Genomic DNA, 27,940 nt, shown 5'->3' on the forward strand with positions numbered 1-27,940 from the left:
TGTAGTCTCATTCAACCTGAAAAAACTCCTGTGGCAGAGCACACTCTCTGTTTCCTCAATCATGAAACTGAGGAAACCACATTCTGGCTACCATTTTGTCATTTTGTCTTGACAAGGGCTGCTTGAAACATCAACATAGTCCTAATGTCAGCACAGCCTGCTTGAAACATCAACATAGTCCTAATGTCAGCACAGCCTTCCTTATAATTACATCATCTTGGAAACTTTTGCTTTTCATGAGCCTGCAAGAAGCTTTTTTTAAGTTAGTTCCATGTTAATGGTTGTATGCCTGGGGAAAACTCTTATTCAAGAATTTACTTTTGTTGTTTCAAATCTTGAGTTGTAATACACATTATTCCTGATTAAAAGTGAATGTTTTTTATGAGTGTGTAACTAAATGGAATTCACAGTTTGTCATGGCAACTGTATTATATTTTCTAATATAGCTGCAGCAATGCAAATCCACTGTGTGTTTGAAGGCCCTTGGAATGTATTTCTCAATGCTAGCACCAATTTGGGTCCAGGTATAGGAGCTAACAACAGGATAAATGAATAGAAATCATTGTTTTATTGTGCATAAAATAAACTCAAAAGGACATTATCAGCAGGTTTTGTCAATTGCAGTAATTTGATATTAACATGTTGTTTCTTTCATGATTGCTCCAGATGGATACAGCATCTACTATGAGTTCATTTCTACCCCTCCATTAGCGGATGTGGCAAACATCTTGTGCATCTACAAGTCCTCAAGTAAAATTCAGATTACTGTTGATACAGAAATACCGTATGTGTGGATGATTCCTGCACAGTCCAAGACTCTTCAGTAATGGCCACTGACCCCTCACATTGAATGTCAATTGCACAACAGTCAGCAGTTGCTTGGTGTCCAAGGCTTCAGCAGTTTGATATGGCAGAGCATTATCACCCAACACTTCTCCTAGCTCCGCTTGCCACTGACATGCATTCCTACCATGGGAAACTAGAAGTTTTTCGAGCGACTGCTGTTCATTTTTACTTACTTCCATCTTTGAGTACAGCTGGTAGCATCCAAATTTTTTCATGCACTGTTAACTAACCACCAGTGCAGACAAGCATCATCCATCTGTCAGTGGCATTTAGGAGAGAGACAGGTTTTCATACACGTGTACCAGTCTTTATGCTGCCACATCTTTGGAAGGTATAACACAATTGCCATGACTTATGAAATTACCTCCATATAATGGAATAATATATGAGAAGTCTCAGTAAATATATATTATTTGAATTAATCAGTTCATTAGAAAAATGCCATTACCTAACATTTTGATTCAGCTTGAAATTAAATTTGATATGTATAAACTTAATTACTTGTGCTGTTATCCTTGTGTCTTGTTTCTCCTCTTCCTCCATCTTTTTACCATAATATTTTATACTCCTATGCATAACAGGAGTAGGTTTATCTAGAAAAAGTAAGGAACAATATGCATGAACAAAAAATTACCATACCGAGCTCTATAGCTGCAGTCGCTTAAGTGCGGCCAGTATCCAGTATTCGGGAGATAGGTGGTTCGAACCCCACTGTCAACAGCCCTGAAGATAGTTTTCTGTGGTTTCCCATTTTCACACCAGGCAAATGCTGGGGCTGTACCTTAATTAAGGCCACGGCCGCTTCCTTCCCAGTCCTAGCCCTTTCCTGTCCCATCATTGCCATAAGACCTATCTGTCTCGGTGCGACGTAAAACCAATAGCAAAAAAAAGAAAAAGAAAAAAATACCATCTGCAATTGGAACCGCTTTAAAATATTAAACAGTGTTTTTGTTATAGGTATTTAGCATCATTATGTAGTAGGTAGGCACTTACATCAGGCAGTATGACATTCTCCTGTATAATGTTGAAAAGTCCAATTCCTTGGGTAGAGTTATAAGGTGGCAGGTTTGCGTAATAGAGAAGTACTTCTGAGTATCCATTCGTCTGAAACTAACTGAAGAGTAACTTAACATGTTTACACATTTATTGTACTGTGTTTCTACAGCTTTATTGTCTCCAGTACATGAGTACTGTTACCTGAAAGATATTTAGGACTAATTTTGTGTGGTCTCCTGAGAGGTCTGTGCATAACAGGAGTAAGTTTATCTAGAAAAAGAAAGGAAGAATATGTATGCATGAACAAAGAATTACCATCTGCAATCGGAACTGCTTTAAAATCTCAAACAGCGTTGATGCCCTTCAGTGAGGATGGGGCCCTGCCTGAGGTGAATTCTGATGTTGAAGATTCCACAAACACCCAGCCCCCGAGCCAGAGAAATTAACCAATGAAAGTTAAAATCCCCATCCTGACTGGGAATTAAACCCAGGATCCCTTAGACCAAAGGCAAGCCTGCTAACCACTTGACCATGGAGCTTGACAATAAACCTGTGATGACAGGATATTTCTGTAGGCTAAGGTGGATCATGTGTTCAATGCCAGTTATACTGTATTATGGCCTCGCATATAAGACAACCCTGAATTTTTAGAAGATAATTTCAAGAAAAATTAAATTAAAATTAAATAAGTACATCATATTCAAGCTCTCCATTAACTGATTGATTTAAGAAGCCCTAAAGTAAATTCTAGAACAAAATTTTTATTTTAATATGAAATATTGTGGGTTTTCCTCAGTTTTATTATGTAACACTCGTGGATAATGACATAATTTGCCAGTCATTGTGCAGTAGTATTGTGACGTAAATACACTACCGAATGCTGCAGTAAAGCCTAAGATAAATATCATAGTAAAAGTTGTATTTTAATTTAAAATATTCTGGGCTTTCCTCAGTCTTATTGTAACGCTGATAGGCGACAAAATTTATCGGCATACAATTTTCGTACATCGTTATAAACATACACCCAAATGCTGCATCATTTGTTTGCACCACCCCAGCTGTGCCTGGAATGACATTACGTAAACTTTTTAACTCCCATACCACCTTCATTGCCTTCATTTTAATAACTTTGCAGTTTATTGGATAACCTCGCTTTCATCTCTCCTGCACAAATCCAGTAACAAGCCTATCAGTTTCATTAAGTTTTCCTGTCTTTGCTGTACATTAGTTATTTATAGTACGTTTTGCTGTATGTAAAAACCTGCAATTTGAAATTTATATCATAAACCCTCTCACCTTTATTTATCTGAAGTGCCGGGCTGAGTGGCTCAGACGGTTGAGGTGCTGGCCTTCTGACCCCAACTTGGCAGCTTCAATCCTGGCTCAGTCCGGTGGTATGTGAAGGTGCTCAAATACGTAGATTTACTGGCACGTGAAAGAACTGCGGGACTAAATTCTGGCACCTCAGCGTCTCTGAAAACCGTAAATGAAGTTAGTGGGACGAAAAGCCTTTAAGATTATTATTTATCTGAAGTGACAATACAAACTCCATTCCACATGATCCACCATGACTGGAATTGTGACCAAAACTAAATTCATTAATGCTATGATGCCAACCCAGTAATAAATAACAGTTGATCACAAGCCACAAATTGGTTTTAAAAATCATCAAAGTTGGAGAAATTGTGGTTTATTTGTGACCTTGAACCCAGCTGTGGTGCACATAGTACTCCTGCTATACAAGCTAGTACAGTTAGGGAATGATACAAATAGACTTTACAAAAAAAAATGTTAGGTTGCACTTATAAGACAACTACAGTATTTTATTATGTTAGTACGTTTTAAAGTAAAAGAACATAGTTTTATATTTGGACCAGTATGTCAGTGATGGCAGTAGTAGTAGTAGTAGTAGTAGTAGTAGTAGTAGTAGTAGTAGTAGTAGTAGTAGTAGTAGTAGTAAAAAATAATGATTACTTCACAGAATTAAGATCGCTGAGTTTTATTTGTCACATGGGGTTAGAATGATTACCAAAAAGTTTTACGGAAAAAGTATTATATTTTGTGTCAGTCAGTAAATGGCTAACATCGCTAAGTGGGTTTAAGTATGACACCTTGCAACTTTCTAAATGATGTTCTCAAACAGAGTTCGCATTTCAAATTCATGTTCTCATTTTTTGGGGCCTAACTAATTTAAAATATTTATCCAAATATAGGAATCCTTTTATCACTTTGCATATGTTTCTTCTGGTTCCGTTATTGACCTTTCACTAAATCACAGCCAGTAAACACAAGAAGCTACAAGTAAATGTATGAGTGCACATTGTTTCCATGGCTTTATACACTTAGCATGATGCCTTGCGAGTGCTAGGGCTCTGATGTTGTCAAACTTGTAATGCGATATATATTGTGCCCTTTTCGAGGCCTCCGTGGTGGTGTTCCTCTTGATTGAATGTTGCTCCGGCTGCTTCTGAAATAAAAACATTAAAAAAGGATACTCACCGCACGCGTAGACTCTCTCTCTCTTCTCGGGTGTGGAAACATCCTTCAGTCTTCCTTGTGGATGAATGGCCACAAATAAATGAGGTGAGGAAATGAAAATTACGACGGGTCGATCTAACTACAAATAACGGTACCCAAGACTGAATCGAATTTAAAATGAATGAAGTTTGTTAATCAAAGTTGCAAAATCAAAAGTAAAATTAAATCAAATGGAGTAAAATGAAATAGATTAAACTGAAAGTGGTTAAAATAAAATAAACTCAAAAACTTCCAACATAACTGCCTCAAAATGGGCTTGAATGTGGCTCAAATTAAAATAATATACACCACCATTAATATTGCGTCAGTGGACGCTACTTAAAACACTGTGGTCTACGCAACTAGACTCACACTCATACCAACGTCACAGATATACAAATAAAATGAAGCTTGAAAATATAAATAAATTTAAAATAATCAGTGAATTAATTAATTAAATGATCTGTGACCACTCATGTGTATTCAACACTCATTACTCTTTTGAAATTGGATACATAAATTTACCTTACTGTTAAAATGGTCTTTAAATCACAGAAAAGAAAGGAAAACAAAACCATGAACACTCATTCATTTAAATCTAACATCACTTATAATTACACAAGTCATTGCCACGTAACTCACTCCAGTGGCTGGCAGAAAATCAAAAGGCTGTGTTACACAGAAATGAACTGAAATATCTGAAATTAATTATACTGCCATGATACACCTTGAATTTATTTACTGTGATAGGTCTGGACAAATCACCTACCCAAAATAATATAGGCTAAATGCTTTAGTATTCTACATAAACCAAATGAACACGCCTTTTTACAACGTTAACTTGCCGCTTAAACACACCTAACTCAAACACAACTGCCTGTCTCATATTTCATTATTGACGGCGGCAGATTACACCTCATAAAACCACTTGCGGCTTTTTTCTCATAATATCTTACTAAAGGTCGGTTCATTTGTCAATTACATTTGTAGTGGTATGTAAGTTAACTTATTATTGCATTGCCTTCATGTATGCGTAAAGAAACAGCTGTAATTTACGTGACTATGAATACCCGGTGGTCCTAACTAACTTAAGACTTGAAAGTTTTATTTCACGATTGGAACACAGTATATTTCGACTTCTCTCATCACCAAATCACGAAAAAAACTGAGTAATATTTCCTCTGAAACAGGGCAGTTTAAATTTCTAATTTTCTCATTGGCTGAAAATTGCCGCCGGCTAAACTGGCGTGTTTAGCCTCAGACTCAACTACTTTTCCAGAGGGGTGACAGGCATCGCTCTGTGTCAGTGGTCTGTCTTTGTTTCTCCTAGAGGTGCGGCACATTCCTCTGCCCTCTTTCTCGTGGGAAAGCTTGGTAGAAAGTTTCGTATCACCAGCATCATAAACTTTGAGAGGATGCTTTTAGCAAAAGCCTATCTCGGACGTGCTCTTAAGCGACTTCAGGGGATGTATTTCCAGCCTGCGTGGTCTCTGGGTGGCCCTTTAATTACAGCTCTGACTTGCTATTTGCAGTATTCACATATAGAAATTTAATAATTTAATTAATGCATACACCAGGCGATTCGTCTTATGGGTGCAATATCGATCACTAGAATCTAACTATTACAAGAAGTATATTACATTTTGTGAAAAGTAATGATTACAAGCAATAATTCCTGAAAGAGTATTTGTTACAAGTAATTTGATTACTTTTAGTTATTTCCCAACTCAGAGTATGGTATATGACGTGATTTAACCAGCTGTAATGATCAATGAAACCTTGAAAATGTGTAGTGGAAATGATTTTCTTATCCGCACTTAGTGACATGACAAATGCTCTCAACAGTGGTGTAGGTGGAATATGATTTAGCACCAACCAAAGTGAATTTTTTTTACTTTTTTTATTTCACGTCGATACAGACAGCCCTTTTTTCTATTTGTTTAACATTGCACCAACAAAGACAGGTCTCATAGCAACGACGGAATAGGAAAGGGATAGGTTTGGGAAAGAATCAGCTGTGGCCATAGTTAAGGTGGTGAAAATGGGAAACCACATAAAAAAATACTCAGGGCTGCTGACAGTGGGATTTGAACCCATCGTCTCCCAAATGTAAACTCGTAGCTACTGTACATGACCCAAACCGTGTGGCCAGCTTGCTTGGTACAGACAGGTCTTTTGGTGACAATGGGATAGGACAGGGCTAGGATTAGGAAGGAACTGAGGCCTTAATAAAGGTACAGCCAGAGCACTTGCAAGGTATGAAAATGGGAAACCACAGAAAACCATTTTCAGGGCTGCCAACAGTGGCCCACTATCTCCCAAATGCAATCTAAGTGCTACCTGACCCAAACTGCATAGCCGAATTGCTCAGTCAACTAAAGTGATCAGTCAGAAACTTGCAACATGTCTTCGTCTGAAGATGAAGAGATTCAGGTGTTAATACAGTAATTACAATTAACGTTAATAATAAACACCGTGGTAGGAGGCAGCTTTAGGTGCACACTTATTGGCAAGCTAATGTAGGTAGCTAAACATGGTGTCTTATTGTTAAGAGTTGAATAATGATGTATCCTTAAAGGTTTTGGTCCTTTTTACAGAATGTGCACGGAGACTGTAATAACATGGACATTTCTCTACAAGATCGATAAAATAGATATTGAAGTCTGGCTTGTCTTTCATCTTTAAGTATACAGTGATTCACAGAAACAAATCCTTATGGCTACCTTCTGACACAGATGTAATCCGTAGCAGAAAGTGGAACAGGCAGCATTCGTCTGACAGTGATGTAGCGTGTCTAACAAGTCTAGTTGGCTACAATGCATTTGTTTATATACTTGATTTTATGTGAAGATACATGCTAGTTACTTACCACTTGGGTAATGAAATGTCATATGGCTTTTAGTGCCGGGAGTGTCAGAGGACCTGTTCGGTTTGCCAGGTGCAGATCTTTTGATTTGACGCCGTAGGCAACCTGCACGTCATGATGGGGATGAAATGATGATGAAGACGACACACACACCCAGCCCCAGTGCCAGCGAAATTAACCAATGATGGTTAAAATTCCCGGCCCTGCCGGGAATCGAACCCGGGACCCCTGTGACCAAAGGCGAGCACGCTAACCATTTAGCCATAGAGCCAGACGCCACTTGGGTGCTTGGCCTAAATAACTAATGTCTGCTGCCAACTCTTCAAACCATACCATGCATTTTTCTTTCACCTCTTCACCATAACACCTTGTGCCTATCAGATGTTTCTGTAGGTAAAGAAACCAGCGGAGGAAGGTTCAAAACATGCAACAGATGATCCAGAGCCTTTCATTTGCAGCTGTCCAACATAGCAGTGGTGGTAAAGGGAATGTGTGGCATTAGCTTGAAGGAGACAGACCCCACTTTTCGACATTCTTTCATTTTTAATGCTTGTTGATGTTGCCTAATTTGTGACGCATGAGGCATGAATTCAACAAAGACAATCCTTGAAAGCAAACGACCTCTGTAGTTATCAACACATTTCATTGTGTGATGAATGCTGTTGGCATCATTGCAGCGACCTCTGTTTCAATTCAGTATTGTGGTGAAAATTATTTTTTATATCACCATTCTCAGTTGTTTATGGAAATGTACAACTTCTTTCTCAGAGTAGTGCATTTTGTCTTATGTGTTCATCAAGTAAATTAACATTTTGTTTATCCAGCGAGTACAGATTTTGTAGCCTAATTTCCTGTCGCTATTAAATGGGCATTCTCTTTGTTGCGCCTAACTTTGCTGTCTCTATTTTGTGATCACTTGGAATTATGTTTTGATACAATTATTCTTTACCCACACGCAGTCTGTATGAATTAGAGCTTCAGTTTTGTTAACATTGCCATCAGAAGTCGTGATAATCCTATCATTTCTTTGGTATATGTGTGAACCAGTCTGTCTTCCAAAAATGGATATCATGATTGCCAAATTTTGATTTGATACAGTGTCACCATATATACGTATAATCTGTCTGTATATTCCTACAGGATGTTCATCTTTTGCACCATACTGCAGAGCAAATTTTACAAATGTTGGATTGTTAGATTGATTGATCTTGCCGTTAATACTTTTGTATCAGCATCAACATAATATTTATCCAACAATCCTTTGTTTATAATCTTCAAAAAATGTCTTTAGGCATTATAGAAAATATTGTGCTTTGTTACTTCTGTGATTTTTTTTTTTTTTTTTTAATTCTGTGGAGAGAGAATGTTCTTACTGTGTTCTCTTTTATTCCCTTTCCTTAATTTTTAGTTCATGTAAAATTTATTTCAGTTTTGCCAATATATTTTCCTTTGATCAATTCATAAGGTTTGTTCATATGCTGTTTATTCTCTCATTTAATAAACTTTGACCACAGCATAACATCATTCAGTATAATAGCTTGTAGCAACAGCAGTACAAGCTTCACTCCATCCCAACATTCCTTGATTACCTTTTGTTGTAATCATTGAAGGTCACTAAATGCAAAAATGAATGTAATAGACTTATATATTTGTAAGAAAAGATAAGAGAACAAAGAACGCTAAATTTTGGGTGGTAATCAGAGGTGCAGTGGTGCCAGAATGCACGGGAACGGAGTCTGGAATGTGTCTGGAAAGGTGGTACATAGTCTGAAACCTATTTCCCTTTAAAGTGACAGAAGTTCTTTATTTTATAAGATTTTAAAATCTCCCGCATTAGACCATTTCAATGGCCAATGGTGAATTTCCTTACCTAATCAGTACTACCAATTGTATTTCTACTTACACTGCTTCATCATTCTCTGGAATGTGTGATACTGAATATTACTTCAAACTTCCAAGTGTGACAGAACTTTTTTTTTAAATGAAGATAAGTACTAGCCGTTCTCAGTAGTACAGTTTCTTTCTTTCTTTTTGTTGTATCCTTGGTCCCACTTGGGTCAGATTTTGCTTTATCAAGTTTATAAAAAGTTAAATTTAATAAACAGTGAAGGTCTGTTTTACGAAGATGAAGGGGACTTTATTAATTTAACACATGGTCGGATTGTGAGGAATCTGAAGAATCTAATCACAAAAAAAGTGGTGATTTAAGTTCAGATGCCAGTACTAGTTCTAACTGTGAATTTAATTACCTGGCAATTGTAAGTGAAAGTTTGTCTTCATATCAAAAATGCTGAACTGCTCAACAATCAGAAACTTCTTGAACACATGCCCTTAGATAGTTATTAAAGATCAGAAAATTAGTTAGGACATTGAAAAAATCAGGGCTCAATATTTCAATTATGGAAGCATGAAAGTGGAACAGCAAACATCACTGGAAAAGAAAATATTTGACCATAAAAATGCAAAGGTACATGGAACAATCTCAGGTAAAGTAAACCTTGCAGAGAACTAAGAATTACCCCATCCAGTACGCCAAGAACTTAGTAAACAGCATAAGAATACCAATAAGGTTTTTCATACTACATACTGTACCTGCTCTCCCTCTTGAGTCCCAGGCTAGCATTAATCACAGGTGTGTCCGGTTCATTTTTAAACACCTAATAAAAAATCTAAACTATAGATATAGGTGCACAAATAAACACAGGGATGAAAGGGGCATGAAATTAAGGTAGGGGAAGGCTCAATCATAAGCACAAATTAAAGGACTCCACGATAGGACTGGGAAGTGACACTTTAAAATTATCATGGGCATCCATAGCTAACTACAATAAAAAGAGTATGAGAATGGTTTCCTTTGAAAAAATGCCATAAGGAACAGTTTATTGCAACATTTGGTGCAATTAATTCATACAGTTTACCAATACACTGATTTGACCGGAGAATAAAATACCAGATTCTTGCTCTGCCGCAAGTGGTGTGGATAAATTTTACATGACCAATTCTGTAAATAAAAACAACAAAACATATGGGGTTTGTTCCACCTTAATTGGTGTGAATTGCTGGAGCTGGCTCCATCGTTTGATCCCTTGAGATCGAACCAGTGTTCGTATGAGTGGGTGGTTCCGATGGACGAGCCTTTCGGATACGAGAGCCCGAGAGTAAAGTAAATTTACTGTCGGCTTCTCGGCCCGTTTGATGAAGAACATCGCCAAGTCCGGCACCTAGGTTTGGATAATGTTACTATGATTAGTTGATAATTACTATACAGACAAACCCTATGATTCGTCCAGGTCATGTTATGCCATACCAAACTCGTCATTACACAGATTACCTCAATATATTTATTATTGTCGGGGTCGAACACCTGGTTTGGCAAGGTCAAACGCCTCACTTACATGCCAAGGGACTTAACGGGAAATACCTTACTGCCATATGCTCCCTGCCCTTGGGCGAATACAAACAAACGAGTCTCACAGTAAACCTGGCACACGACCATTCGTCTCGTAACAAGTCTAAATTTCCCTTTCCATTAGACGTATGATTATTATATTTGCTACCGGTCTTGAACCTATGGTTATCATTGTTAATTTTAATCATTATTATTAGTATTATTATTTGTTAGGGATATTATCAATTAACCTTAAATGAGAGCACCCAATTGAATGGCGTCCGCGTAAATTAATTTGCTCCAGTCTGGTATTATTATTTATTACGATCGTCGAAACTTCACTATTACTATTACTGGTCTACCATATTAAAATGTTGTTGTTGTTGTTGTTATTATTATTATTATTATTATTATTATTATTATTATTATTATTATTATTATTATATATAATTCGCTGGGGCCATCAAGGACCACGTTAAGTCTTGTTGCATTTGACACTGAACTTGGCCTTCTTTAGAGCCCAAATTTCCCTCATTCTTTGTGAGTGGGCCTGCTTGCGCTCCTCTGTCCAAGGGGCACCGTGTCTTCTCTTCAGTTGTTTGTCTTGGTTTAGCCCGTTCGTCAATATTTTCTTGCGGAAGAGATCTCTATTGAGGGCGTCTTCAGCTGAGATATGTAGCATTTGCAGGTCTTCTTTGGTATTTCTAAACCAGGGAATTGTGGTTTTGGGGTTTGAATCAAAAAAGTGAAAGATTTATTTAGTTAACTTTCTTCCGTCCATTCTTTTCAGATGACCATAAAATTGTGCCCGTCTTTTTCTGATTGTGTCAGTAATTTTCTCTATTTTGCTGTAGACTTCCTTGTTGGATCTCTTTTGATGGATTCCATTTCTGTACTTTGATCCCAAGATTCCTCTCACAATTTTGCGTTCTCTTTTCTCCAGTTCTTGTTGTAGATTGTGCGGGATGTTTGGTAGGCTATTTCCAGTTTGCGTACTCGCTTCTGAAGTGCTTCTTTGTCCAGTCCATTTTTCATGATGATCTCACCCAGGTATTTGAATTTGTCTACTCGGGTGATGTCCCCGTATTTTGTATGGAGTTTTGGTGGAGCCTCTTTGATGTTAGTCATTACTTCTGTTTTCTCAAACGATATCTGCAAACCAGTTTGTTCGGCAATTTCCTTTAAAATTTCAACTTGGTCCCATTTAAATTAGTTTAATCTGCCATGATTAATCATTACACCTCACGGTCATTTATGCGCTATCAACCTCTTTAATCCCTGGTGCCATAGTACTTCAAATAACTACGCATGCAGCCCATCCACACCTCGCACGTACTATAACGGGGTGCGATCTCTGCACTCTCCGTAACTGTCTTACTCTGCCTACATCCCAGGGCTGATAATTCCATTTTCCAGTACCCGGACACTAACACACACTCTATTTATTGTAAACTTTATACCTCATCATAGTAGTATCACATATTTCAACGTAGCTTCATTATAAATATCCCTAATGCAGAAAATCTTCTTTCCTCATACTTCAGAGTAATATTATTCAATTATTATTCACAGAGTTAACGACTGATTTATATCCATCGACGACATAGTACGATCTATTTATTCATTAACTGCATGTTCTTCCTAACTTCCCCCTTCACACTTGATCTGTTTCTGAGGTTAGCCTCTACAAATAATCGCAGGGGTGTAATTTTATATTCACATAATTTTTGACAATCGTGAATATGTAATTATTAGGCTTACATGGTCCCAAACCAATAATTACACAATAAACCTTTGACCATTGTTATAATTCATTAGAACCGTTATTTAGTATTTATTATAACCGGTGGCAGCAATCTGACTCCTTAATTAACACCCACTCAGAAATGTTGGTATGTCATTAGCGATTCCCATTCACCCTAGCATTTTATCCATTTAAAATTCAAAGTTTAACACTGTTTACATTTGAACACCGTATCTTACATCCCGACAATTCAATCCCCTTATAATCACCAGCAAAATCTAGCCACCATGAATTCTTATGATATAATGACCTTCCCAACAAATACATAATAATAAATAAAACGGGGGGAAAAAAACTAGCATTACATGTGGCTGGATTTCCCATAGATCATGATCAAATTTTACCCCACTTGTCACCAAGTGACTGATAGAAAAATAAGCAAACTATAGGTCATTACAAACTACTACACAAGTGCATCAATACCGAGAAAAGTTTGAATCAACTAACGCTATAATACATGCATGAACTAAAATACTAACCCCAAACCTAATGTAGACTATTTACAACAAACAAATATAATACTTAACCCTGACCCATTATTTATGTTACAAATTTTAACTCAGTCAGTCTATCCTAAATTAATAATGGACTCGGGAAGCGATTCATTTGTTACATAAAGTAACCACATCTAAATGACACTCTTTCCCTTCTAATCACGGTAACATTCCCAAATAATTCACAGATTAGTACTCATCTATTTAGTTGGATCCTGGGCGGCATTTTACGAATGAGAGGCCCATTTTGCTCATCTATCTACTCTTGCTTGGTGGCTGGTTTCAGGTCACAAATATACTTTACACTGAGGCGTTCAGCCGTTATAAACGCTGGTCTAATATTTAACACTTATACAGGAAAATTCTCTTAACACATCATTTCAATGAGGCGTTCGGCCATTATAAACACTGGTCTAATATTTAACACTCATATATGGAAGACCCAAATTTTATTTACACTGGTTATTCTTCGTCTTTTCCCGCACAAAGGACTGGGATACGTACGACGTAGGTAAAATATATCGCCCGGCTCATATATGGCGCATCCGAAATGTTTTCAAGCCGCCTAATTCATTCCGCTCTTGATGTGTTCGTTGTTCCGGTGTTTATTGTGGCTCATACCACAGTCGTACAATATAGGCTCAAATCACTGACTAATAACGTTTACTACAGCTTGTACTGACTGTTCATCGCACTGCTTGCTATTTTCTGCACTCAACGTTAGGTAAAGAAATACTGTTTAGCACTCTTTGATAGATACCCGTCTGCCTGAATTCACAGTTTAAATAACATTCAGCTCAGATGGTAACAAGATCTGGCTGGATTTGAAGTTCACTTGAGCACGGGGTGACTGGGACAAGACTACTTCTTTCTGAATGAGAATGAGATGTCACTTCGCCCGAGATCAGAATACAATTGAGAGGATGGTTTGCTCCTTTCATTCGATTTATGGATTGAAGGCCTCACGGCTGGGTCAACTGACATCACGCCTTGGAGAGAGGGGGTAGTTTTCCTAAATTGGCACTTGCGATCCGAATAGAAGGTTATAATTGATACCAATTAATTCACTCGTATGGAACATACATGTGGTTTAATATGATCTACTATGGATTGTAGATCTCAAAGGTATTAGTGGATATTGCTCCTCCACATTTCGCGGGTTAAACCGCGTCCATCATAGCGTGGTCTCTTCCCGGTCAATAGCGTTTGAGGTGACACAGTTCTGAGAATTACATCTAAAAAATTCCTTGATTTAATTTAGGTAATTGCAATATTTAATTAATAATTAATTTTGGAAATAATTGCTGTTTCAATTCATTTCTGTCAAGCTGGTATCCCTGGGTGGCCATATGATTTTTGTGGTTGGGCAATGGCAGGCGGTTAATTTGAACCTTCCTCCATGACAACATAATGACACTTTTACCCTGAAGTGTTGAGATCTCTGGCATACAGCTTCCGAGAATTTCTGACATAGTGGAAAGTTCTGCTTGACCAAAAATACTTCGTTTCAACCCTCATGTTGTAACTATGCCTTTGTCGTTTTGCTGTCCTTTCTCTTCTCGTGCGAGGCCCACTGGGTTATCCATATCTTCCTGTCAGTACGCTAATGGCTCCCCTGCTGGTATTCGACTAGCCTTGCCATTGTGACAGAATAATCCCTCTGGCGCCATTGTGACACGCATCTGATTTGTACACATCTACACTTCCTTCAACATGAATTTTGTTCACCGATTTTTCCTATTTCATTATGTGTAACTATCCTCCTCCTGATGTCAAATCATGATTAATTCTTGTGCTATGCCACCCGGGTACAATACAGTGTAGCAAAAAATTGCATTTCGATTAACAGGTATGGAAACTAATTGACGGTGCTAGTGGTAAATATGTGTTGATAAGGAAACCAATTTCAACGTACAAAATTACTTTAAATGACTGATCAACCCATGAGTTAAGCTAACACAGCATGATTATAATAATGTTTTGCAATAGGTGTGGTGCACAGTATTCTTTCCCTCCTGATTTTGCATTTTCTAAAAGTATGCAATGGTATTTTGAGACATTTAAGTAAACTAACATAATGCAGCTAGTTTTTTTTATTGTACAAGAGCCCTTCAAAGTAACCCATTACACACACATTCATTTTTATTTGTTATTTCCCAAGTGAGTCTGAAACCTATTTCTGTTATATTTATGGATGTAACAAGAATGAAGCTAAGACAAGTAGCTCCACCATAAGCCTTGGACAGTAATAAAATTGCTACAGATATCCATCATGAAGGACGCTGAAATCTTTCACCTTTGTAACATCCAAGAATACTATAGTTCTGGACAGATTTGTCTGTTGAAGCATGATCTGGAAAACACTATAATTTTTAATAGTACTTCCTTCCATAGAGTTTGTTAAATATCTTAAGTGGAAACAGTCCTACTTTGAAGTCAGGAAAGTACAACACCATATTCGCATACTCAGTATTAACTGCTAAAGGAAAACCTTGTCTACCGAACGATGAGAATTTCACATTTGGCTGATGCAAAAGGCTTTGGCCTCTGATTAAGGTGATGACTACAAGACTGCTGTCATCGCCAGTCTTCACAAAATGATCAAAGCCGTCTTAATTGGAACCGTGAGTAATGAATGAATAACGAATTGCTACACTCCTCTCAATGGATCAAACCATCTAAATCAAAAGTGAATTCCTTCGGTGTGGTAAACCGTTCAGGGTGATCACACATTGATAATACCATATTTGTGCAGTATGATTAAAGGTGTGAAGGTGATGGATTGTGCTCCAATCTGTGCTGCAGCTTATTGTGAAATTGACTCGTCTTTTAAAGTGTAGCTGCAGATGGTGCAAGTTACAAGTGTGCTTTAATCGTTTGTGAACTCTAATGATCTTTCTATTCAGTAGCAGATGCTTTCTACATTGCCCTAAGGTAAACTTCCCTCATTCTTGTGTGGACAAGGTTTTTCCATTAGCAGCTATTTTTGCACTAGAGAACTAGACATAGTATGGAATTTTCAACTATATCAATAACATTGTGCTTTCCCAGCCTTGAAGTGGGATGAGATCCTGGTTTATTGTGTTTATGTTCTTAACATTGGGTTTGTTTCCATCAATAACAATTTTGGAGCTGCACAAAAATTTCCAGAATAAAAGTTTCATTCATTATAAAATTCATAAATTTTGAGGGGCTGGAATTATTCCACTATTGTCCTTCCTAACAAATATGTTTGCTCATCTTGGCAAAGGGAATTAATCTTTTCGTACGTAATAATAGACCATTTTCACCTCACAGAAGTATTACATGTTATGTGCTCAGACACCCTTCAGTGCAAAACTGACTTCATGTGCATCACTTTTCAGGTAATTGTGATTACAGCATGTTGTGGTTCACTTCTTGCAAGTTTGTTGCAATATGTCCCTGTATTGGATTCATTGTACACTGTCATAGAATGTTTTTACGAACTAAGTATTTCTATCAGTTCATCCTTAGATATCTGTGATATAGTCATATGTATTATTTATTAATTTATTGTAATGATTTAGTGTGCTACTGTACTTTTCCACTTCCTTCTTCTCCAACCATCTTCATTCATTATAATTACAGTAAAACTTGCTCAAAGTGGAATCGCAACGGACCAACATATTTTTACGAACTAGACAAGTTTCTGTATTACACAAAACATTGCATATTTTGCCTTAAAAGCATTAATCTTAAATATTATTTAGAGCTTACCTGTATCTGCGTACGTATGACGCTCGGCTATCTAGATTGATGTAGGTAGTACTGTAGTACAGTGATTTGTTACTTATTATTACATACAGAATGATGCACAGTATATCATTTTGGCACAACACTATATTATACTATTTCAGAACACTGGATATATGCTCCTCAAACTTACTTTCATCATAAAACTCTATGGAGTACTTCACAACAATAAGCTTTCTTCCACACATCAAATAAAGAAACTTGTTTCCTCTTCTTTCTAATCGTGTCTTCCTGAATGCAGTCCTGACCTGAGTACATTTAAAAAGAGTGGAAGAGTTAGATATAATAGCAAATTGCTTTAAGTCACAAAGCACTGCGGGCCTGTTCACGAGTTTGAATCTTGTTTTGATCTTCATTTTCTCGCTCATCTCCTTCCGTTTCCTCCTCATTGTAGCTGATTTGAAAATGTGACTGTCATAAGTTGTTCATCATTTCGAATGAAGTTCTCTGCCTCGCAGGGAACATTTCTTGCTAGGCACAAGTTGGGTAGTGCCAATGCGTTTTCAAGCACTTCATTCATTCCACCATCCGTATTATCACTTTCTCCTAACATGTATGTCAGTTTGTCCAAACAGTGACATTGACCATACCAGCACCACAAATGCACAAATATTGTACGTAGGACTGCATCAGTTCCTAATATTTTCCGCATTGTACAAGTAGATTTTAAAGAATTTTTTCATTTTACGTTTCTGTGTTGAGGAAAAGCTTCGCCGAGGCCGAGAAAATATTCCATAGTGGACAAGTTTCCACTTTATTCAAGTTCTGCTTTGAACACGTTTTACTGAATAAGCTATAAATTTCATTTTTGTTCTGTATTGAAGTGCATTTATAAGAAATAAATTGACAAAGGGGTCCACCTTTTCAATACAATATATCAAGTAAATAATATTACTCAGTCTTGGAACTAGTTTCAGCTACTTAGTGGTAATCTTCAGCCAAAATTAAATTAAACAGATTATGTGGTAACTAAAACATATTTATACAAGACAAAGACAATGTTGCAGGAATAATTATAACATTAAGTTACATATAAAACAAAAAATTTGGTTATGGACATCAGGCAATGAAGTAAATCTCTACAATGAAATCTACAGTATATCTAATGTCTGATGTGGAACACACACTGACATGCCGGAGGAAGCAGGCATGTCATGGAAACATCTCAGTTTAGTAAGTTGGAAGTGGAGATATAAATTTGTACACAAGGACGAGTGAGTGAATGAGTGAATGAATGTTTCGTCATTTATTGCAGGGTTTACTGGAAGATTATTGATCTATGTAATGCCTTTCTAACTAGTGCCTTTCTGCCTTTTCTAGATATAGGACCTGTGAAGTTTTATCCATATCGATATGAAAACTTGTGAAATGATGTAATTTTGATATTGTAATTAAATTTAAAAGAGTTTTATAACTGGCTGACTAACGGCAAATTTTTCTGACATTTGATATATTGCGCATTTCACTATAGAGATTTACTTCATTGGCTGAGGTCCTAACTCTACTTAAATACATCATATTACGACAAGATCAAAACCATAATTTTTGTTTTATATGTAATTTAATGTTATAATTATTCCTGCAACATTGTCTTTGTCTTTTATACATATGTTTTAGTTATCGCATAATCTGTTTAATTTTATTTTGGCTGAAACTAGTCCCAAGACAGATGTAATATTATTTACTTGATATATTGTATTGAAGAGGTCAATTTATTTCTTATCTTCATTCATGTTTTTAGCATAATATTTAGACTCGTAAACTCATCTCGGTGTAGAAAGTTGGAAGTGGAGATATAAATTTGTACACAAGGACTAGTGAATGAATGAATGAATGAATGTTTCTTCATTTATTGCAGGGTTTACTTGGAAGATTATTGGCATATGTAATGCCTTTCTAACTAGTGCCTTTCTACCTTTTCTAGACACAGAACCTGTGAAGTTCTATCCATATCGATATGAATAAATGTAATATTGTAGTCTACAAATTTTATATTGTTTTACAGATAATAGTGCTTTTAATATTATGAAAATTTGTAAAGTGATGTAATTTTGATATTGTAATTAAATGTAAGAGTTTTATAACTGGCTGACTAATGGCATATTTTTCTATTCAAAATATTGTATTCTTTCATATGTACTACTGTGTAATACATTTTTACTCGTAGATATGATTCTAAATAAATCTTGGCTAGTAAGTTTGTTCATGCAGTCTCAATTTATATGGTTGACATTACACTTTCTCTGCTATAAGAAATTTCTTAAACCTCAAGTATGTCACAAGGGAATCAACAAAATAGAATGCTGGTCTTTGAAAGACAAGGATCACCTGGTACTTCACAAACCCATGGGGAAAGAATTGTATTCTTTCTTATTAATTTATTGTATTTCTCTACAAGTCATTATACATTTACTTATTTTTCATATTTCTTAAAGAAAATACTAATTGGCTTCTATCAGGTTATATAGCACACGAAATGTTGGATTTGGTACTGAAATTTCAAACGACGCGAACTCCGTGACAAAACACTTTTATTACTGAAACCATTTCCTCATCAAAATATGATCCAAATGTTCTAAGAAAATGTGGCAAAGTTCCATCAGGCAAGTTGTATAACATTTGGACTATTGTTCTTGACACTCATGGATGCACATCGTTACAAAGCAGTATAACTACATTTTGAACAATTTAGACCACTTTATGTATAATTTCTGATGCATTTCATCCATTGTGCACAGTAGTTTTTAATATTTCAAGCATTTCTCAGAGAAGTAGCCAGCAATACCCTGTGCACACTTCCGGAGCCAATCACAGTTATCCTCCTTGGATATCATTGGTTTAGTCATGTGGTTTGGGGCCTAACCAGCATCTAGCTTCTGTGCAGATTGGTGATAATCGGTAGAAATAAATATATTTTGTCTCTACGCTACCCCCTTTGGATGGGGGACGCAGATAAAGAATACACCCACTGTATCCCCTTCGTATCGTAAGGTGCAACTATAAGGGGTAACCAAGGGATGATGGAATTGCAACCATAAGATTACTTGTGATTAGTACCATTATGTGAGGAAGACCATGGGTCGACGTTACTTGCGATTAGTACCATTATGTGAGGAACGCAATGAGTCTGCACGTTGCCTGTGATTAGTACCATCGCGTGCACCCCACCAAGGTGGGGGAGCGGGCCTGCTCGACTACATAGACTAATGTCAATGCGTGAGAAGGTACTGTGCGCAATGCTAAATTGTGTAGGTTCCCGTGTATTCAGAATGGGTCTGTGTTACCTGTGAGTAGTACCACGATGTGAGGATCACCCTGGGATTGTGCGTTGCCCGTGATTAGTACCACTATGTGAGGAACACCATGGGTCTGCATTGCCTGTGAGTAGTACCATCATGTGAGGAACACCATGGGCCTGTGTTACCATTGGATGGTGCTATAATGTATGAAGTACCATGGGCCTACATTACCTGTGATTAGTATAATTTTGTGAAGAACACCATCATGAGTTTACGTTACCTCTGATTAGTACCTCTATATGAGGAACACCACGGTTCTGCTTTACCAGTGATTAGTACCATTATGAGGGACCGGTGACCTGGATTTTGGATCCATTTGGACAACAAGCATCATTTAGAAAATAAGGCATCATACCTGAGAACTTCTATGGTTTATCCATAAAATTTACAGAAATTGCAGCATTTTACGGTTTTACAGATGGACAGTGTCATTTTACAACTTCGCGGACAAAAATTTGAAACGTTAACATTCAGTAATCACCTCACTTCCGTACAATCAATTGTTTGCATGGGTCGAAGGCAAGTCCACGATAGTCGATAACTCATTTTTTTATATGATTGGTACTTTTAACCACGTGATGTTTGTGTCATCATTGAAATTGAACTTAAAGCCAGGATAACAGTCGGCAAGCTCTGCTCTGCAAGTTCTTTGTTCCGCTCCGTTCGCTTATTGTGATTTAACCCATATTTTGTGACCACGTGAATGTTGTTCTTTGTTCACAAACTTGGCGTTCCTTGAATGCTTTGGCCTGTTAAGATTATGACATATTTTAATGAAGTGTCCTGAGTTTTTATGTTATAACTTCGTGCTTCGCAGTTTCCTGTATTCCTTGGACTAATTACATTCATTCCACATGTGCGTGTGTTTTTACCATGTGCATATTCTTTGTTCACGAGGTTGGTGTCTATTCATTTAATGGTTTAAGACTTTTTGTGCTTTGACATGTTTTAATGAAGGGTTTGACTGCCTCGGGTGTTTATCATTTTATGTGACGTTCAGTGACCCAGGTTCCAGGCATTTTCATACGTTATATTCCTACTGTAGGATTCATGAATAAATCCAACAAGAAACAGTACTTCCAGGCATTTAAAGAATCATATTCTTTTGATTTTCCATGCATACTAAAATCAAGAAAGGGAGAAAAATTTCCCTTTTGCACGGCATGTGGGTGTGATATTAATATTGAACATGGTGGAAGAAAAGATTAAAGTCATGTGAAGTGCACTAAACACTTAAGTTATATTAAATCAAAGGAAGATAACAAAAAAATCAACACTTTTTTTGCGAAGTCCGGAAACTTTCTTTTGTTAGTGGCTTTACATCGCATCGACACAGATAGGTCTTATGGTGACATTGGGATAGGAAAGGCCTAGGAGTTGGAAGGAGGCGGCCGTGGTGTTAATTAAGGTACAGCCCCAGCATTTGCCTGTTGTAAAAATGGGAAACCACGGAAAACCATCTCCCGGATGCCACCTCACTGCTGCGCGCCCCTAACCGCACAGCCAACTCGCCCAGTAAGTCTGGAAATGTTGACAGTGATGTAATTAGGGCCGAGTGTCTGTTTACTTCCTTTTCGGTAGAACACAACGTGCCCTTAAGTGCGGCTGATCATGCTGGTGCTTTATTTAAGAAGATTTTTTCTCACATCAGAAGTTGCAAAGAAATATAGCTGTGGTTGCACAAAAACTACATGCATTGTAAATAAAATGGCAAATAATGCATCATCTGAAGTGCCTTCAGTACGGATCATTTTCTTTCGCAATGGATGAGAGCAGTGATGCGAATGCCAAATTGTATCCTATTGTTATTACATTCTATGATATTTCGTAGGGAAAAGCAGTGAGCACTGTGCTATCCATACCAGCGTTAGATGGTATCCTGATGTTATCACAGCTGAATTCTCATAACATGCCATTTGAAAACTGTGTGTCTTTCTGCTCTGACAATGCTCCTGTTATGATAGGACACAAAAATGGAATTTCTGCAGTTCTGAAGGCAGTTCAGCCATTGCCATCATAGGTTGCATTTTCCACCTGATTAATCTACCAGCTGAAAAAGGTGCTGGAAGATTACCACTTAATATGGATGAGATCCTTATTGATATATTTTACTTTTTAAAGAAGAGTGTAAGAAGAAAAGAACACCTTCAGAAATCTCAGAACTTGCACAATAAAGAGGCAAAAAAATTCTGAAGCATGTATGTACTAAGTGGTTAGCTTTAGGCAGATGTTTGTATAGATTACTGGACCAGTGGGATCCGCTTCTTTCTTTCTTTCTTCAAGGAAGAAGTAATATTATGTACCCAAAACATTTCCACAAGCTTGCATCTTTCAGAATACCTAGAGTTGAACAAATTGGATCCAAAGAGTGTCAGAAGAAGAGAATTCTTGATTCTGCTATTACACATGCCCTTAAAAGAATAGCATATTCTTCCAAATATGACAAACCCATCCAAAAAGTAAGACTTCTGCTATAACATGTGAGAAAAAAATTGTTTATATGTTCCTGTCCTCAAACTTGAACAAGGCCTTTTGCACTTTCCTTCATATGACTGTTCCTGTATTTGACAAATTCAATGTTGCCCTTCAGACTTCTTCCCCACAAGTTCACTTTTTCTTAGAACTTCTAATGGATTTGCTAAAGCAGTTGTTCACCAAGTTTGTTAAACCCAAAATTGTCAAAAGCTCCTCATTGCTTAAAGTTGAGTACAACTTGATTCAAAATCAAAGAAGTGATGAAAAATGAAATGAAATGGCGTATGGCTTTTAGTGCCGGGAGTGTCCGAGGACAAGTTTGGCTCGCCAGATGCAGGTCTTTTGATTTGACGCCCGTAGGCGGCCTGCGCGTCGTGGTGAGGATAAAATGACTATGAAGACAGCACATACACCCAGCCCCCGTGCCAGCGAAATTAACGAATTAAGGTTAAAATCCCTACCCTGCCAGGAATTGTACCCGGGACCCCAGTGACCAAAGGTCAGCACGCTAACCGGACAAAGAAGTGATGATGAGTGAGTTATTGGCATTCAGACTTCGAACATAGTGAATGATCTCCAGGATACAGATAAATCCCTTTTCTTTTCATCAGTGAGAAACTACTTCTGTACTGCCTGTGACTACATTATCAACAAGTTTCCACTCAAGGATGATGTGTTAAAGCATGCTCAAGTTGCTAGGTTAGACAAAATTGAAGATGCACAATTTTCTTCCATTTGTTTTTTCTTGGAAAGGATTCCTATCATGTTATGCAAAGAAGAGAATGAAACTACAGATGAGGTGGTGAATGAGCTTCAGAGGCAGTTCACAGCTCTTCAGGTAGATGACACTTCGGCTGCAAATCAAGATGCTGCAAGTGATTCCAGTTGGGCGCAAATATCAAGAATTTGTGGAGCCGATGGACTTCTTAAGTATAACTGAATTTCTAGAGTAATGCTCTTTATCATCACCATACCCCATAGCAATGCAGAATGAACGTGTTTTCAGCCTTGTGAATAAAAATAGAACAGAGTTCAGATCATCCATGTCCAATGAATCTCTGGAGTCTATTTCTATTTTGAAGGCCAGGAGTTCTGGTCCCTGTTATGGCAAAACATTTTCTCAAGACTTTTTGCAGGAAGCTAAAAAGGCCACAACGACTTTAAAGTCGAACTAGCATGTGATTTGCAGTGTGTATTATATTATTTCTTGCGTGTGTTACGTTAAACAAGTTTTATTGTGTAAAGCCTTTTTCAGTTATTGCATATCTGCTTAATTTATCAAGGAAATCCTGTTATGAATTCTCCAAACCGATATTCACCACGCCTGCTGCTGTTTAACATGGATTTCTTCTTGATTGTTATGTTCATCTACAAATCATTGGCCTATGATGTAAGTAGATATGATTTCATTGAAGTATCCTGTTTAGAGCTTGAATTATTGTATTTTGCAGCCCAGAAGTATTATTATTTTCGTCAAGCCGGAGTATTCGCAACTAAGTATTTTTTATTTTCCACCTTGTCGATACATTAGTTGCTTAAGGCAACTTATTGGTTAAAAGTGGTACATGTTTCGTATATTATTAACATCTTCAACCACATAACACTGTTTAGATGAAAAATTCATATATTGACAAAGTATCAGTACTTTAAGAAAAAGTGTCCTTAAAATTAGCGTAAGCATTGATACTTTGTCAATATATGAATTTTTCGTCTAAACAGTGTTATGTGGCTGAAGATGTTAATAATATACGAAACGTACCACTTTTAACCAATAAGTTGCCTTAAGCAACTAATGTATCGATAAGGTGGAAAATAAAAAATACTTAGTTGTGAATCTGTTAAAGTGCAATACGGACCATGAAGCTGGTTTTATGTAAGCCAGAGTATGTCGAAAATCGTTAGATTTTTTGTCGTGCCTGAATTTTACTGATAACCCTTTTCAAATGTTGGTGGGTATGAGTCATTGTGAATTGGATCTACTGATTGTTTTGGATTCATGGTCATTTTTCATCATCATTCATTTTAGATTGCAGTCAGTGGATACATTTTGAATTTTTAATCATCATTTTGTTGCACTTCGTACCATTAGGGGCTGATAACCTAGCTGTTAGGTTCCTTTAAACAACAATCATCATCATATATGTGTATGTTTCAAATGTTCACGTCATCGTCACCTGAAGGCTGTGTGGTTTTGCTGTAACCATTCTTCTCTTTTTTTCTGCAGTCTTCTTCATTTCTTGGTAATACTGACATCTGGTGACCTCCAGTACATCTTCAGTAATCTTTTCATGTGATCTCGCTTTTCCTCTGTTACCCAGAATTTTCCCTTCAGACATTTCAGTTATAAAGCTATTGTTCCTGAAAAAATGGCCAGTGAGTTTAATTTGCCTCCGAATATTATCTGTGAGGCTTCTTTGTTCCTTCAGTTCTTTTAAAACTATTTCATTGGTTTTTCTTTCTGTTCAGATAGTTTCTGTTTCTCTAGAACCACATTTTCATCGTCTTCTGTCAAGAGTCCAGCTTTCACTACTATATATGAGAGCAAGTCGATATGTATCTGCAATCAATTTTTATAATTTACTACAAAAGGAGTACACACTTTTTATTGATATTTTCAACATAGTCATCCTGCTTTTCAATGCACATGGACCACTGTTTCAGAAGCTTTCTGATAACCTCTGCAAAAATAGTTTTTGGTTGCGCAGCAAGCCACGAATGCACTGCTGCCTTAACCTGTTGATTGGAGCTGGATCATATGATGCACTTGTTCAATATTGGCATCATTTACAGCTTCAGATGGACGCCCGGATCTTTCCTCATCCTTTACGTTCATGCAACTCCTTTTGAACTGTTCAATCCACTGGTAAACACTTCGCTGTGGCAAAACATTGTCCTCGTATTGTGCTGAAAGTCTTCTATGAATTTCTGCTCCTGGTACATCCTCAGACCACAAAAAACAGATTACAGAATGATGTTCTTCCTTGGTGCAAACAGAGAGTGGTGCGGCAATCTTTGTCACAACGGTGCAAGCTGTACTGATCTGATGATGCTGAAACCTACCACAGATGCGGACACCGCTGCCAGCTAGCGGGTGGTTAGCACACAATGTCATAGAGTCAACCTAAAGACAATTAGAGCAAAATTTCAGATACTTAGACTTGCCTATGTACATAGCAGTACATTCCAAATATTTGCCTCATACTTAGTTTTTATTTCGGATTTAGGTGTACAGAAGTCGAAAGTAGGTTCTGTTCAACTTTTGTCTGTCCAGGAAAATGGCTGAACAGAATGCCTCGAAACACTGTATTTAATAATAATAATAATAATAATAGTGTTACTAGTTTTACGTCCCACTAACTACTTTTACGGTTTTCAGGAAACCTGAAGTGCCAGAATTTTGTCCCACTGGAGTTCTTTTATGTGCCGGTAAATCTGCTGGCTTATTTGAGCATCTGCAAGTACCACCAGACTGAGCCAGGATCGAACCTGCCAACGTGGGCTCAGAAAGCCAGCGACTTTACCATCTGTGCCACTCAGCCTGGCAGACTCGGTATTTAAGTTCAGGAATAGCCAGGGTGTGCATTATGCCATATGTTATGTGATTAGTATACAGCGGCATATCAATATTAAAGGAACCAAAACAGGAAATGTTTAATTTCTCCATTAATATTAGCTGTATCAAAAAGGTATATGAAACATAATTTGTAGTCTTTTATGTTTTGTGCTCTTTTACCTTCATTGTCAACCAATCACCATTGATCTGCATTTAGGGCTGTCACCCAGGTGAGCGCGTGCATGCTAGCTGTGTTCATTGCCCATGCGAAGGACCAACCCACCCTAGAGATACATTTATTTTTATTGCAAAATATCTAAAATTGTGCAACATTTTCCATACATTGAGGGTAGAGTTGAAATTGATTAAATCTGGCGTCACCCAGAATTCAATGGATATATTTCATTATCATCTACCGAACTTAAAAAACTCCTTTGCTGTAGCCCATTGGCCTGACATGATATGTCTCTAGCCAGGATGTATACAGACTAATAATTAATATTCACCCTTTGAGTGTTTAGTAAACAGTTTGTAGTTACATGAGGAAGTGAAATAAATGACTAAGAAGAAGAGGACAGTGTCATGTGTGACTTGCTCTGCCAGTTTTAGCTGAAAGGTAATTATATACAGTCAGGACTCAATAACTCTGATCGCAGTATCTCAGATTTCAGATAACTGGGACAAAAATTTTCGAAAATAAAATTTTAATTATCAACCTGACGATATCACTACGACAGGCTGAAATAAGGCAGAATTAGATAATGCAAGGGGCTGGAGATGTTGTGCATCTACCCTTCTTATTCCATTCTGCACCAAAGACAAAAAGGATCCATTCATACCATGCCTTTGTCTTGGTCAGTTGAGAGAAAGGAAGTCAAGCGGAGCCTGTGCATTACAATAGCATCAAATAAGAGTGTGTTTCATGAAGTTCTGGTGAGAAATTTGAACTTGTTGAAAAAATTAGTCCGGTGTTTGTGTCGTGTGTAAAGAATATGGCATCGAAACCAACAGTTTTGGTCATAAGAAAGAACAAGGATAAACTGAAGACATTTACTTGCAGTGTGATGTCGAAACAACAGATTCCAGTAGAAAATGACTGAAGTTGCCTGGTAATACAAACATGGAAAAAGCTGTACATATGGCATGGCAGACCATTCTTAATCATCCATCTCTTATAATAGACCTAGACCTATCAAATCAGACTGTAATTAATATACTTAGCGCAGAAATTTTGTATCAGTATTATAGTTCCAGTACATAGCTATTTTATTTGTGGTTTTCTTTTTCCTTGTATGTATTGAAATCCTTGTCACATTAAAGTTCAATACAATGTTACCATAGATAAAGTACAGTGTTAGTTTTCATTCTTTAGGCACATCTTCATTTCCCTTCGATACCACAGACTTTTCATAACTTGGATTGACCTCCGCCCCCTGTACTAGGAGTTATCGAGCGTCGACTGTACTTTTGCGTGTAACATAAGTTGTAGAATATACTGTTTCCAATCATTTATCTCTCTCACTTTTTTACAGTATGTAAAAAAAAAAAAAAAAAAATGTTAATGAATTTATACATTTGTTGCCAAGTCCAATGCAGAGCATCATTGTTGTGGAAATATTCTTCAATCATCATGGTATTAGATTAACTGGCGATGGTGATGGATGTTTTCCTGGTTGATATTGTAAGGTACAAAACCACATTATCATCACCCCATATCGATCAAGATGATAATGAAGGCAACCATCAAAATGAACCGCGCGAGTTGGCCATGCGGTTAGGGACGTGCAGCTGTGAGCTTGCAGCCAGGAGATAGTGGGTTTAAACTCAGCTGTCAGCAGCCCTGAAAATGGTTTTCTGTGGTTTCCCATTTTCACACCAGGAAAATTCTGGGGCTGTACCTTAATTAAGGTCACAGCTGCTTCCTTCCC

General features: G+C 37.3%; 1 protein-coding gene across 2 annotated transcripts in view; it reads left to right on the forward strand.

Moving 5' to 3' along the window:
- The window catches only part of LOC136874358 (non-structural maintenance of chromosomes element 3 homolog), a 165,354-nt gene extending 137,739 nt beyond the window's left edge, over positions 1 to 27,615 (forward strand). Inside the window, exon 8 of one of the 2 annotated variants that reach the window (XR_010860256.2) lies at positions 25,836 to 27,615. The gene's annotated coding sequence lies outside the window, so the exon portion shown is untranslated. Of the gene's footprint in view, positions 1 to 666; positions 836 to 25,835 lie in introns of those variants that run through there. The other variant, XR_010860257.2, reaches the window with a different exon arrangement.
- Positions 27,616 to 27,940: the final 325 nt, after the last annotated feature.

Source organism: Anabrus simplex, chromosome 1, assembly GCF_040414725.1.
Source record: "Anabrus simplex isolate iqAnaSimp1 chromosome 1, ASM4041472v1, whole genome shotgun sequence".
Lineage (NCBI taxonomy): Eukaryota > Metazoa > Arthropoda > Insecta > Orthoptera > Tettigoniidae > Anabrus > Anabrus simplex.